The following is a 14,306-nucleotide window of genomic DNA, read 5'->3' as shown; positions in this document are numbered from 1 at the left end:
CTGTGTCTCCTTCTCTCTCTGCCCCTCCCCTGCTTGCACTTTGTCTCACTCTGTTTCTCAAAAATAAATAAATGTAAAAAAAAAATTTTTTTAATAAAAAAAATGTAACATTAGTGTTCACAGTAAACCAAAGAAAAAGTTCTCATCGTCCTACGGCCCACTCAAATTAGAATAGTTTCCTTTTTGTTGTCTTCCTCCAGTCTCTTTCCTTGTGCATGTAAGTATCATCATTGCAGAAATGCATTTATTCTCATTTATTACTTAATATTATATCATGAGAATTTTCCCAAGATGCAAATGTCCTCACCATCATTACGGTATGCTAGTATTCCATTCCATAAAAAATATTTCCTTTAAATTTCTTTTTTGGGGAGGCTGCTTCCCAGTATTCACTTATGACTTTCACATCTACGCATTTGAAAAAAAACACAAAAAAATCTGTATTTTTGCCTACTCAACATCTTTTCTCTGACACTAGATCTCTGAAATTCAACAGCCCTCAATGCAAAACTGGGGAGCCTTTCTAATATTGTTCTTCTCTTTGTTCCTTCTGCTTCAAAACGAGTGAGCCAAGACAGGTGTCCAGGACAGAAACCTGGAGGTCATTCCAGACTCCCACTTCTCTACCTTCCTATCCTCTGCCCATCCTTGCCATCACCGGACTTGGTCAAACCTACCTCACACTTCTTGAATCTCTTAAATCTTCTTTATTCACATAGCCCCTCCCTGATTCCGCCCTCATCATTTCTCACATATAGTAATATTTCTTCTCTTGGATTAGTTTCTGTTCCAAGATTTATCCCCAGCAGTGTAAAGGCCAAGGTAAAATATCTGTGGAGCCTTGCAACATATGGACAAATTGCTTCCTAGAGGAATTGTACCAATTTACATTGCAACTATCAATGGGAGGTGTGACAATTTTATTGAAACACAGTCAGTTCAGGCTATTATTTGGCAGGGGGGGGGAGCGTGGGGGGACACAGACATATATGTAAGCCCACTGCTCCCTTCCCATCTCTGTACTGCAGTCCCTCAGCAGCCTTGCTAACATAGGCATCACTACCATTTTCCGTTTGTTATCTGCTGTTTTTGTGAACATAATAAAATCTTTATGGGAGAACTGAATACTTTATTTGTCGAGACACAATTAAAATGTCATCGTTCCCACCTTATCATACACAGTGGATAAGTGGACTCCAGCCTTCAGCAAATTGCAAACTGTGAACAAGCTTACCAAATCTTACCAATTTTGAAAGATGAACAAACACAAGTGTTGAAGTGTGTCGACAAGATGAAAATGGTCACTTAAATTTAGACATTTCCCACCAGGGTGAAAAGAGAGTTGCTAATTTACCCTGAAAACTATAAATGTTTTCATATTTTCTTCTGTTAAGGATGCATCTTTAATAATGGCCTTCTTTTACAATGGAAGAGGTCAAGAAGAGATACCCATACACATTTATTAACAATGGAAACCTTTTGTGTTTTTCCTGAGGTATTTTCATTATTTGTATGTGTTCATGCATGGAACTGGCTAATGTATAGCCTAAACTAAGGAATGGACACAGCAGTTAGATATCTAGGAGATCTATGACATCAGCCCAATACCATGACGACAACTCATAAAAGAGTTGTTCTGTTTTTAAAATTCACTTCTAAGTGGCAGTGGGTCCACATAGGAAACCTGGATATGTCCTTAGTATTTCTCCAAAATGAACCACAAGGAATCTGCCTGAGTCCTTGAGAGTGTTGGAGCCAGCCTCACCCAATGGTCTATGCCTGGTAAGTGTCAGATGCATAATGGTCATCAAATATACACTTGAGGGTGCATGAATGAAAGCCCTGTTCTCAGAGAGAGAAGAGAGGCAAGCACTATTTTTAAAATGTAGGCACTGCAACGTGCTGTTACTAATGTACAACAGGCTTTTTTCCTACCCTTTTACTTACTCCCAGATGCTCTGTAAGTTACAGTTTTGCAAAAGCTACAAGAATGGATATTTAAAACAAAACAAAAGAAAACAAAACAAGGCCATGTAGAAGGATTCTCAGAAACAAGAACTAAAGCATAAGATTCAATGTTTTCACTGAGAGCTTTACTCATGGTATGTGTCAATGTTCCCTTGAGGTGTCTTATCCTCAAATACCATTTTTGTTTTTTAGTAGATTTTAGAAGTGCTCTGACTTCTGTGTAACCTCTTCTCTTAACGCAGCTGGTCCCAGCAAGAATATGAAATCAACATACACACAAAGGTAAGAAGTACATGTGTCAGTATGTTCAGTTTTTCAACAACTACTGAACATGAACAGTGATCTAATTGCTAACCCGGTGTCTCCTCTGTAGTCTTGAGTCTTGTTAAGTTACTTAACACCATCAACGGTTTCTTTTTAAAAATGCTACACCTTTACCTTTTAGGACGTCCTGTCCTGTCCATTCTTCTGGGTTTTCTGCTTGCCCTTAAACACTCCCTCTCCTTAGTCTTCTGCTATGTGCCACCCCATATTTTTTCCTTCAGTGATTTAACCAGCTTCTGTGGTTTAGATGATCCCGACCCTCATATTATCATCTTCTGACCTTTAGGTCTATTATACCAACTTACCATTTTGTTTTAACAGGATGTCCTAATGGTATGCCAAACTCAGTATATCCTGAATCAGATGCATTATTTTGTCCATCAAAATGACTTGCCTTTATTCCCCATCTCATTTGAAACCACCATCAGCGACCCAATTGCCAAAGTCGAAAACTACAGTCTTCATTGATCCCTGCCCTCTCCCAGCCCACCTCATCTGATTGGTGCCCAGGCCTTCCCAATTCTCATTTTTAACCTGTGTCTCCACTTTACCTTTTCTACTCACAAAGCCCTCTGTCCATGTCCTCTTAAACTCTCATACAGACAGCTGCAATATCTACTTTGACAGAATTCTCTTCCTACCAGCACTCTATTTTAGTGATGGTTGGCAATGCGCCCAGCTATGAAAACTGCAATTTCCAGCCTCACCTGAGTATCATGAACCCATGACTGTGTTACAGTTTAGGGCCAATGATATATGAGTGGAACACTCTTGAACAAGGCCACATTCAACTACCACTCATCTTTTGCCCCTTAGCCTCCTTGCATTCTTCCTGCCTGGAATGCAAATGTAACGTTAACTTGGAGCAGCCATCTGAAACCACAGGCAGAAGAAGGCATGAAGATAAAAGGCACACACTAAGGACAGGTGAGTTCTGAGTCCCTAAATGATGGAGTTGCCATATTGGCTTAACTACCTCCCTTCAGTCTCTGTATGCTACAAGGAAAAATGCTCTCAGTCACTGCTCAGCATTTTTAGCTGTTATGCTAACAGAGGAACGCAAAGTAAAGGGCTCATCCTCTTCGCCCACATCGCTTTCCTACTCCTCTGTCATTCCCAATTTCCCGTGATAGAAGTGACTTTTCAAAACATAGCTCCGACTGCATTATTCTCGTCCGCCTATGAATCTCTCCTTGATTCCCATTGGCTTTGTAATATGCTCTTTACTCTGGCTTTTATTCAAGAAACTTCACAATAACACCTGAGCTTGCATTTCAGGCTGTATGGCTTACCGTTCCCATACACGCAGGCCCAGAAAATGCCATGCATGTCTACAGCTTTCTGCCTCTGTCATGCCCTCTCCTCTTCTAGGGAAATCTTTTTTTCTTGCCATCTCTGCTACATAAAGTTCCATTCATCCTTTAGAGTCAAGCTCAAGTATCACCTCCTCTCTGAAACATTCCTCTGTGCTTTTTCCAAACTTAACAGTTAAAAGCATACGTTGTGGCACTACATGACACAGGCTCTGTAAGTTAGAGACTGAATGATCTCAAGGGGTATCCTCATCTGTGAAATGCCAGGAACCTTGACACCTACCTCGTAGAGTCGCTGGGAGGGTTAAATGAGTTAAGACGTGTGGAGTCATTAGAAGGAGATTTGACATGCATAAAGTGCTCACTTGTCATTAGATATTAATATTAGATATTAAGCTCATGGTATCTTTCAGTTATAGGTATAAAAATAAGGTTTTAGTTTATATATATATATAACACTACATATAAAGGTAATATTGTATATGAAAGCAAATATATATTTACATATTATATATAAAATCAAATATAGTTTTAGTATGTGTGTGTGTGGACACACACACACACACACTCACCTTCCCTATTTCTTATCCCTAGTGCCAAACATGGGTTCTATCAGAAATAGGTATTTGACGAATGTTGGATCAAATCAAATTACTGTACAGTGAACAAGTATTATGCATAAATCCCATTCTGTGTAAACGTCAGGACACTAAGGTTCGTGTTAACGTGCTGTATATGCTAAATTAGAAGACTATTACGCATTCCCATCAAATCCAAGACTTGTGAAAAGAAAACCATGAAGATAGAGGAGCAACCACCTCCACAAAACTATGAGTGACTTTAGGTTGGTATAGAATAAAGTTAATCACAGCAACAGAGCCTCCAGCTTGCATGACTTCCCACAAAGCAGATATGATACAGGGAAAAACATTTGTAGTAGAACACAGAATTGTGTCTATTCCTACTCTTTCAACAGTTTTTAATTCCGAGAACAATCCTGGAATTTTTCAAGAGTGTAATAATCACTCTCCTCCCCATTGTGTGTACCCCACCACTATGACGTGCTGCCCATTCTTGCCTGCTTCATTCAATCATTTAGAGCTTCCAGACATGGCGGGCACCATGTTAGGCACCAGAAATACACAGATGAATAAAATCCTAAAGGCTAAGGAAGGTAGCTGAGGGCATATAATATTTTAGAATGACGAATACCATTCTTTTCCCCCCAGGGAAAGAGCATGATTGTGTCAAAGAAAGTTACAGGTGTTGGATTTTGAAGCCACATCCAAGCATTTTATTTTTCTCAAATATGGAAAAGCAAGGAAAGAAGAAAAGTATGGAATGAAATTAGGAAAGGAAGAAAGCATTTTTATACACTTGACTGTGAGATTGTATTTCAAATGGAAGGCAATGAAAAGGGGCAAAATAGGTGGTGTCTCACAAAGAGAAGTTTTACAGGCACCCTGCATTCTTCGCCCACAAACTCTGCCTCCTTCTCCCAAAAGAAAAGGAAGAAAAATATATAGAAGTTACCAAAAGAACCAAAGAAATCCTGGCAGGGTAATTAATGAATGCCAGGCCAGTCACCCATGTGAAAAAATAAAATGTGGCAAGAAATCATGGCTTCGTCAAGAACTTTGAGGTTTTTAGACTGGAAGCAATTTGTACAATGACTATTTTGACCATACAACTTCCTAATCTCAGTTCCCATAAAGTCTGGGTGGGGGCCAACTGGAATGGTTCGTCTCAGCTGCACAGATATCGTCCACAGAGGAAATAAAAGGATTTTAAACATTGGAGTCATTTCCTTTGGTTCTTAGCTCTTTGAGGGAAAAAAAATCCTTTCGGTCAGTGATATCTCCAGCTCAATTCCTGCAGCCTAGCTTAGAAAAATAAGAAAATCTGTTCCCTGAAACACTTTCCAATCAGACAAGTACAGGTCTCAACTCAAAACATTTAAGTTCAATAAAAGACTTTGCTTTGCCAGAGGGTTCTAGGAAGACTAACGCCTTTTTAAGGTTCAGACTGCTCTCTAATGAGTTACATAAAAATCCGCAACCAGTGTAAATGTCAAATGTGAAAGGATGTGTTCAGGAGAGAGACCTGTATAATCAAATCTCGAGTCGCTCCTTTGGAACTGCTGCTGAGGGGTCTCGGCGAAAATAATAGGGCCCATTTATGACACACAGCACAAATGGTAATAGCAAGTTACCTCTCAAGTGGAACCTTAGCAGCTTTGGAATGGTTACCTGAATGTGTTGAGAGCAGAAAAGCAGCACTTTCCAAATATATCCTCCAGCTAAGGACTTTTGGAACTGCTGCAAAGATTATAAAGAAAAGATGGATTGTCAGAATACTCCTCTGCTCATGTATGTGTGTGTGTGTGTGTGTGTATATATATATTTATATACACATGTGTGTGAATATATATATATATATATATATATATATATATATATATATATATATAAAATATACACACACACACACACACACACACACACACACATATATATATGTATTCTAAATGCCAAAGCTGGAGACCCAGCACCCACAATATGGCTCACATGCCACAGAATTTGAAATATTAGACAGTGTTTGTCCAAGATCAATCTACAAGGAACAGGAAGTATTTTGGCTGTCCCCACCACTGTTTTTGTTTGGTTTACTTTGTTCTTGTTTTTATTTTCCCGGCAAGGTGCTTGGTATTAATTCTCAACTCTTTGGATCAGTTTCTTGGTGAAAAGGGACTTTACAGCAGCCTGGGACAAATATAAGTGGAAACGTAAATAAACAGAAGTACATCTATATCTTGAGATCAAATCTTCAAGTTTTAAGACTGTCGAGGTTACTTATTCCAGGAATATTTGTGGAGAGGCTTACAGATTTTAATGATTAAATTTAAGAAGGACTCATGCATTATTACAGTCTCTAGATAATGATTTAATTCCAACTGCAATGCCAGGTGAATCAAAATTCTTCTTATTACAACCCACCACATACTGCAGCTAAAGAATAAATTGCTTTTATCAACCCTTCTCAAATGCTCATATCCCAAACTTGGACATATGTGGTACATTTATTTATTAACCAGCGTAATATAACAATGGCAAAGCAGTCCTCCACTTCTTAAATAATCCTGAGGACTATCTGTGGAGAGATAGGGAAGACAATCCTTCCATGAGGTGGATTTTCCCATTTTCTTCTTTCTCTTGCCTTTTATTTTTAATCAATCTGAATGAACAGTTAGAAATTATATGAAAAGGGAAGCCTTTGCTAACTCTATCAGAAACATCCAATGTTTCTGAAACCAAAAAAAAAAAAAAAAAAAGAAAAAAGAAAAATATTACTACCATAACATAAGAATTTTAATTGCATATAAATTTAAACCAAATGTTACTGGAAAAGTTCACCTTTTACTTTCCAACTTCTGCTCTCCAAGGAATTCCAAACTCAGGAGCACAGTGTCAGCAAAGTGACTCTGAACATGAACAGATATGAAATTTCTGTTTTCAGTTAGTCTTGTGACACATGTGTTTTTATTCTTTCCTAAGACACAGTGGGACCCCTCAACTTTTAAGTCATAATATGAAAATCCCATTTTGTTATTATTCTTATAAACGGTGAAATGATTGAGCAATATTCTCCAAGTAAGGGCAAACTGGGTGTTATTCTTTATATATGATGGTCTTATGAGCCGGGCCCATAATTTCTACTTTTTTTGCCTACTGATTCAAACTCTTTTTCCATGTTTCCCTTTATAACCAACAGCAGACATTAGCAAAGTGTCGGGCTAAATATAGTGTCAAAGTCTTTTGACATGGGATAGTCAGTAGACCAAACACAGAGACTCACAGAGGCACCAGTTCTCAGTAAAAACTGTTTTTCACATACGCTATAACACTAAATATGACAGTCACGCAAAATACCCAAGCACAGAACTAATTTTCTGCTGTCTTCTGTTCACACACAACAATGCATTATTTGAATCACTGTTAAATTTGACAGTCAAACTTATTTTTAGAAACCAATTTTTGACTTTAATCAACTCTCTGTCTCTCTTGACTTTCTCCTTTGTCATTAACCAAAAGGAACCTCTAATTTTTTTCCTAATAAAATGTTTATGAAATACATAGAATAAATCCTGGAACATAGTGGGAGCTCAGTGTCTTGTGGTTCTAAACAAGAGAAATGCATGGTGTCTGCTAATAATTTTTCAGGAAAGAATACAGAGGGTATTCTGGGGTGAGGGGATGGATTGAGTAAAGACCTCTGGGTGGTGTAAGCATGATGTATTGGAGAGAAAGTCACTGACCTGCTTGGCATTAAAGGTAACTGTTGAAACAAAATGAACAATACTGTGGGTTGATCCACATTATGGAGGTTCTTTAAACCCATACTGAGGAATTCAGACTTAATAGAGAATGGAATAACAAGTCACAGACAGGTTTGAACCAGGTAAGGGACATGATTAAGCACTGTTGAAAAAAGGCAATGAATCTGCCAGAGTACCGAGTCCAAATGTTCTTACCAAGAGCTCCTGCTTACTGCAGCTGTTTGATAAATGGCTACAATTTGTCCCAGTTTCTAATCACAACCCAAATCACATACATGATGCTTTCCTGGGACTACATCCATGTAGTGAGAACCTAAGATGTGGTTAAGCCATTCGTTATTTTATTCTTCCAGACATTCCCTGGATAACTATTTCAGGTTTCAAGCATGTGCTAAGCATAAGTGAACCAGGAATGAACAAGATATAGTCTTTAATTGTTTTCCCCTTTTTTTTTAAGAGAGAAAGAACACAGGCACCCACAAGAGTGGGGGGAGGGGGAGAATCCCAAGCAAGCTCCACACTCATCTCACGACCATGAGATCGTGACCGAAGTCAAAATCAAGAGTCAGATGCTTAATTGACTGAACCACCCAGGCACCCCTTTATTTTTTTTCCCTGAAGAACTATATAATTTTTTAAAAATGTTTATTTCTCAGGGGAGGCGGGGGGGGGAAGGGGCAGAGAGAGGGACACAGAATCCGAAGCAGGCTCTAGGCTCCAGGCCATCAGCACAGAGCCCAACGAGGAGCTCGAACACCCCAACCGCAAGATCATGACCTGAGACAGAGTTGGATGCTTAACTGACTGAGCCACCCAGGCACCCCAGGAAGTATATAATTCTTGCTCTTGATAGGCCCATGACCTAAAAGGAACATGAAAAAGAAAAATCAATGGTCATATCCAGTTTGTTAAGTGCTGGCTGGAATGTTTTGGAGAACAAAGAGTGTTATTAAGGGATACGGAGAAAGATTACTTGAGTCAGCTTGGGCAGGGGCGGGAAGACGGCTCTGAAGACTAAGTGTTTATCAGCTCAGTCTTACAAGTCAAGGAAGAGCACAGAAATGGCACAGGAGAAGGAGGACATACGAGACATTAAGTGGCCAGGCTCTAGCACAAAGCAAACCTGAATCCATATCCCCTATTTGCTATTTTATAGTTGTGGGGACTGAGACAACTTTCTTGTCTCTCACGTCTATAAAATGGGGAGATAATTATAACTGTTTGAAAGAACACTGCCATAGTGCTTCTAAAGCTCTTAGCATAATTTCTGCACATGTACGTGCTCAATAAATGCCAGGCTGTATTATTAGATGGGGGAGGGGTGGTGGTGGATGATGTTTCAAGCAAAGGGAGTAGGTGCCTCAGTGCCTTTACATGGGGCATGTAAACCGGTACGGCTGGACATGTAGAAAGAGATGAGAACTGACCGGGGCCATCAGTGTGGCCACATGTACAGTTGGTCACTGTACATCTACAGGAGTTCTGCTCACAAGGACTACAATGTGAATGTTCCAGCAGTCCCAGGGCTCACATCATCCAAAAACCATACTAGCCTTTGTGTTAGAGACTAGAGGACAGGCCAGATCATGAAAGGCCTTTATTCTATGATAGGTAATTAGAGGTTTTATCAGTTTGTCATCTCATTGCAAATGATACAGACCTCAAAATTGACACACGTGACTGAATTTTAGTGAAGATGTACATCTTTAAGTTTTCTCATTTTTAAATCAATGAGTGTTTTTTTCTTTTGCATTTCAATACTGTTCAATTATGCTGACACTGCTCATTTTTGTAGACAGCACAATTCCTCTTTTAAATATGGGGATTCGGAAATCAACATATAATCATATGTAATCTATAATCATAGTTCCATAAGTCCTTCAAGTCCTTAGCTTTCTGAATGCACTGTTTTTATAGAATTCTATTCAGGTATTAAATACAATTTTGTAATTTACTTTTATTTATTGATTGATTGATTTTGTTATCCTTTAATGGATTGAGAAATACTAACTAGCCCTTATGATTTGTTAGGCCTTGGTTTTGTAGATATAGTGAAGTGTGTTTACTCCCTTGAGAAAGTCACAGTCCAGAGAAGACATAAATGTCACCAATAATTATATCTATCAAGCAAAAATATCTTCAGTAGTGGTCAGACATCATGTTTTGACCTAATTGTTACCAGAACATACATAGATTTTTCTTCTTTTCTTTTTCCCAATTAACATCATACTGCACGCTCAAAATAGTATTTCTTTGATAAAAAAATGATACGATTAAGTTTGTTTGCTCAAAGGGTTGGGAAGGTTAGTGACTCTTGAAATGTAGTCATAAAAAAAAAAAAACACACGTTTGCTTTTAAATGAATCTAATAAAAAAGAGGCATCTCCACTGCCCCTCTAAATTAATTTTTTTTCTTGGTTGAATTCTCATGGGCAAATGATCAATAATTTCACCAATTATCAATAACTTCCACTTTGTTTGGGTTCGTGTTCTATGGCTTAAAAAGATCCTAAGGTTCTGTGCACTTTAAGTGGGCTTCTGCTCCCTGAACCAAGGACACAGTAAGTCTTAGTGACGCACATCTTACCCAGGAGGTCATTTTTTTCCCTGCTGGCTGGGACAGCGCCGACGTATGTGTGGCCTGGATAAAACATCAGTCTAGTTTCTGGCTAAAGAGAGGGAAGCATTTCCTCTCTAAACTTAGAGACCAAGTTTGTACTTCTGGAGTGTATCTGAAGGTCATAGCCTCTGTGTTTCCACATGTGTGCAGTCGGCTAATGAGGGCTGGGAATTCTGAACACAACCATCTACAAATTGTTTAGAGAACAAAGCCCAGATGAAACCATTTGCCACACACAGAGCTTCAGGTAACGTTTTGCCTCTCGAGTTAAATCTGAATGAGAAAGCTTTACGTGCCTTTCCCATTGTTTGTCCAAAAAACTCAAGGAGCTGGCAATGTCAAAGCAAAGTGGTAACCATGGAGGAACATGGATGCCAAGCCCTAAAGGATGTTCTAGTTTCCACTGCATAAGGAATTCATAGCCGCCTATTGATAACAAACTTCAGATTGAAAAGAAATCCAACAAAACATACTCGTGTCCTAAGAGTCACTTAATTTTGATTACAAATATAAAATGGCTGCCTTGCTGTTCCACTACATCCTACAAAAATCCCATCAATGAAAACAGACCAAATGCAGATGACGCTGCTGGAGAAGTAAAATAATTCTCTCAATGGTCCCAGTAATGAGGACTTAGTTATAAGATCAGCATCTAGAAGTAGAACATCACGCCTGAGACACATAATTCTCAGGGACTAGGCAAGAAAGAAATGGGAGTCAGAGTCTAAACATTGTAACAATTCCAAGTCAACACTTGGGCAAGGGATTCTAGAGTGAAGTCAAGGGAGTAAAGCATGTGCCTAAATAGTGCTGTTCATGAAACTAAACACAGATGCTTCAAGTTTCTTTAAAACACAAGGGAATGAAAGACCAGGCAACCTTTGGGTTGGAGTCAGAAGCTTTAAGGCGACTTGGGACAATAGAAAACTATGTGGCTGGGGGAAGAACCTTTTGAGAAAAACCAGATTGAAAAAGGAAAAACTGACACAGGCATGTGTGTGTTTTGCAGCAAGATCTGGTTTGTGGATAAATGCAAAACATTCAAAGCCTTTTTGATCAACCTTTTAGAATCCAAATAAGAAATTAGTTGTTTGTCCCTGGGTTCATCCATCAAGGAGATAATGACCCCAAAACACTGTCCACAGCTAAGTGCAAACTATTTAAAGGAAAGAGGGGAGGCTGCGCAAGTAATTGGGATGGAGTAGCCTCTTCAGAGGTCTTAACCTTATCCTCATGAGCAAACACAGGAGGCAAGCCAAACAGAACTTAAATATGATGAAAGAGAGCATTTGCTGTGAAACTCTACCACACAGGCTCCTCAAGGAAGCACACGGCTCATTCTGAACCCCGAGAGGAAGGGGGATTATCAACCACACTTTGTCTTCCTCCCACCGCCCATGATCCTGTGATCTTTTCCCACTTAAAACCGATTAAACTGCTGCTCACTTGAAAGTTAACACAGGTAAAAAGGCTAGACATTTGTCAATATAACTTAAGTGCAAAACTGAAGTTAACAGAAAGCCATACTCAAAATAAAAAAAAAAAAAATGGAATGAAACAAAACGATCAAACTATTTTCAAAAGACGCCCGTGCTTTCAAGGCACGGTCTGCACACTCTTTTATAGCTATTGTTAGTGACAAAACAGAGCGAGAGCCCCAGTCAGTACTGTTTACAGTGGGATCGAACTGGATGGGTAAAAGATGTTGCGTGTTCTGTTTTTGTTTTTGTTTTTGTTTTCAAACTGTCCACCTTTACACGAAATCAAAACATTGTCCCTGTGTCTACCTGTCATTGATAACATCCAGGACCATGTACTGGAGTCTTACTTATGGGGATTATTTGAAAGTAGGGAGAGCAAATAATGGAGGGCGAGACTTTGACCAACTTGTATTTCGAGGCTGTAGAACGCTGGGAAAGTTCTTCAGTATCTCCAGGTGTGCTTCCTCATCAGCTCAATGGGCACAGCAATAATTCTTGGAGTTATTTGATACCCATGCAAGGAGGCATATGCTGTTGAAACTTGAAGACGTGCATGCCTTCAGGGGCCCCAGCAGGTACATGAGTGAGTGAGGGGAGCTGGTTTTAAGACAATTAGCAGTGCTTTAGCTTCTACTAAATGTAAGAAAGGATTCACATCTAAATATTCTGAAGCAGCGTCATAGCTGAACAACATTCCTTTAGACAAATTTACTCTTTCAATGAATGATAGGAATGTTCAAAGAGACTTACAGACTCCAGTCTGCTCAACTACCATTTGACTCAAATTTGACCATTTGAGTTGCACAGCATATTAGTATACATGTATCTTCTGCCCCCATAACCACTGCTTACCATATTTCTGAGGACCCTAAAGCTCATCATCAACTCATCCCCCCAGCTCACTGTGGTAAGTAAGCAGGTCTTTTCTCCTGGGCAAACAAATCAAAGACACCATTCCTGACCCTTACTTTTAGAATGCTTTTTTTGCTTTGTTTTGCTTTGTCTTGGTTCTTTGGTGTGTTTATTTGGTTCGCTGATTGATTGGCTGGTCACTAGGTTGGTGGAAAATAGGTTGAGGAGTTTACTTCCATTGCTTAAGGGAATTCAGATGGGAAAGATTAAAATGTGGGCTAAGGCTGATAGGCCTGATAGCCTTTGATGCTACAAAAGGCTACAGTGTAACACAGGTACTAAAAGGCTTCCTCCCCAGAATGATAAACTATGTTCTGGTTTTCCACAGGTCTGTATTTCTCCCAGCTCATGTACCACACTGGTTTTTTATTGTCTACAAAAGGTCCCTTGTAAACTGAAATCACCTTATCTGGAAAGCTATACTCTGTATACTTTAAAGAAAATTTCCTTAACGAGAACAGGGTCGAAGAATTGGCTCTCGTCTAGAAACTTGGGGAAGACATAGAAGAATGATGGGCTGAACGGAACGACATGGAATATAAATAAGATATATCCAGTTGTAATAGGGGTGCCTGGGTGGCTCAGTTGGTTCAACAACTGACTCTCGATCTCGGCTCAGAGATCTTGTGAGTTTGAGTCCAACATCAGGCTCTGTGCTGATGGCATGAAGCCTGCTTGGGATTCCGTTTCTCCTTCTCTCTGTCCCTTCCCTGCTTGTGCGCATGCTCTCTCTCTCTCTCTCTCTCTCTCACACAATAAATAAATAAACGTTAAAAAATATTCAGTTGTATTAATAGTTGACATGAATAGTTCACAATTGGTGGCAATACAATGATACAAAGTATAAATGTTATTTTTTTACACAGATTTCAAGTCTATACATACTTTATCAATGCCTGAACTTGATATCAAACCTTTTATTTGATAATTGCATATGCAAAGCTAACTCAGTATGACTTGTCTTACATTATCCTCCCACAGTAGAGAAAAACCACAAAGAACCTGACCACTATCTAAGGCATAACAGCTTCCCTAGGACTTCTTTGGTTTATGTAACATAGTGGATGCTTAGTTACATACCAGTATAGTGATTTCACTTCAAGCTTCTTTAAGTGAAATTACATTTTATTAAATTTACACTTTATGGCAAATCTTTAGATAACGGTTTTTAAAATTCTCTTAGGGATGTAAGTATCTCTTAAATATTTTGCCTCCGTCTCCACACACACAAACACACAGATGTAAGGACATTCATGTGTAACTACGTATATATAATAAATATATAAGTAAATACATTAATATATAATAACATGTATGGGTGTACATCCATTTCACCTGGAGTTATTCTCATT

General features: G+C 39.0%; 1 protein-coding gene and 1 long non-coding RNA gene across 9 annotated transcripts in view; one reads left to right on the top strand and one right to left on the bottom strand.

Moving 5' to 3' along the window:
• Positions 1–14,306, bottom strand: part of RBMS3 (RNA binding motif single stranded interacting protein 3) — a 708,718-nt gene that overhangs the window by 482,984 nt on the left and 211,428 nt on the right. The window lies entirely within an intron of this gene.
• Positions 1,977–3,213, top strand: LOC122242015. Its single transcript, XR_006222147.1, has 3 exons — positions 1,977–2,102; positions 2,211–2,250; positions 3,109–3,213. It is a non-coding gene; the product is annotated as an uncharacterized LOC122242015 (long non-coding RNA).

The sequence above is a fragment of the Panthera tigris genome, chromosome C2 (genome assembly GCF_018350195.1).
Source record: "Panthera tigris isolate Pti1 chromosome C2, P.tigris_Pti1_mat1.1, whole genome shotgun sequence".
Taxonomy (NCBI): Eukaryota; Metazoa; Chordata; class Mammalia; order Carnivora; family Felidae; genus Panthera; species Panthera tigris.
The sequence above is the reverse complement of the archived record's forward strand: the minus strand, read 5'-3'. Positions and strand labels throughout refer to the sequence as shown.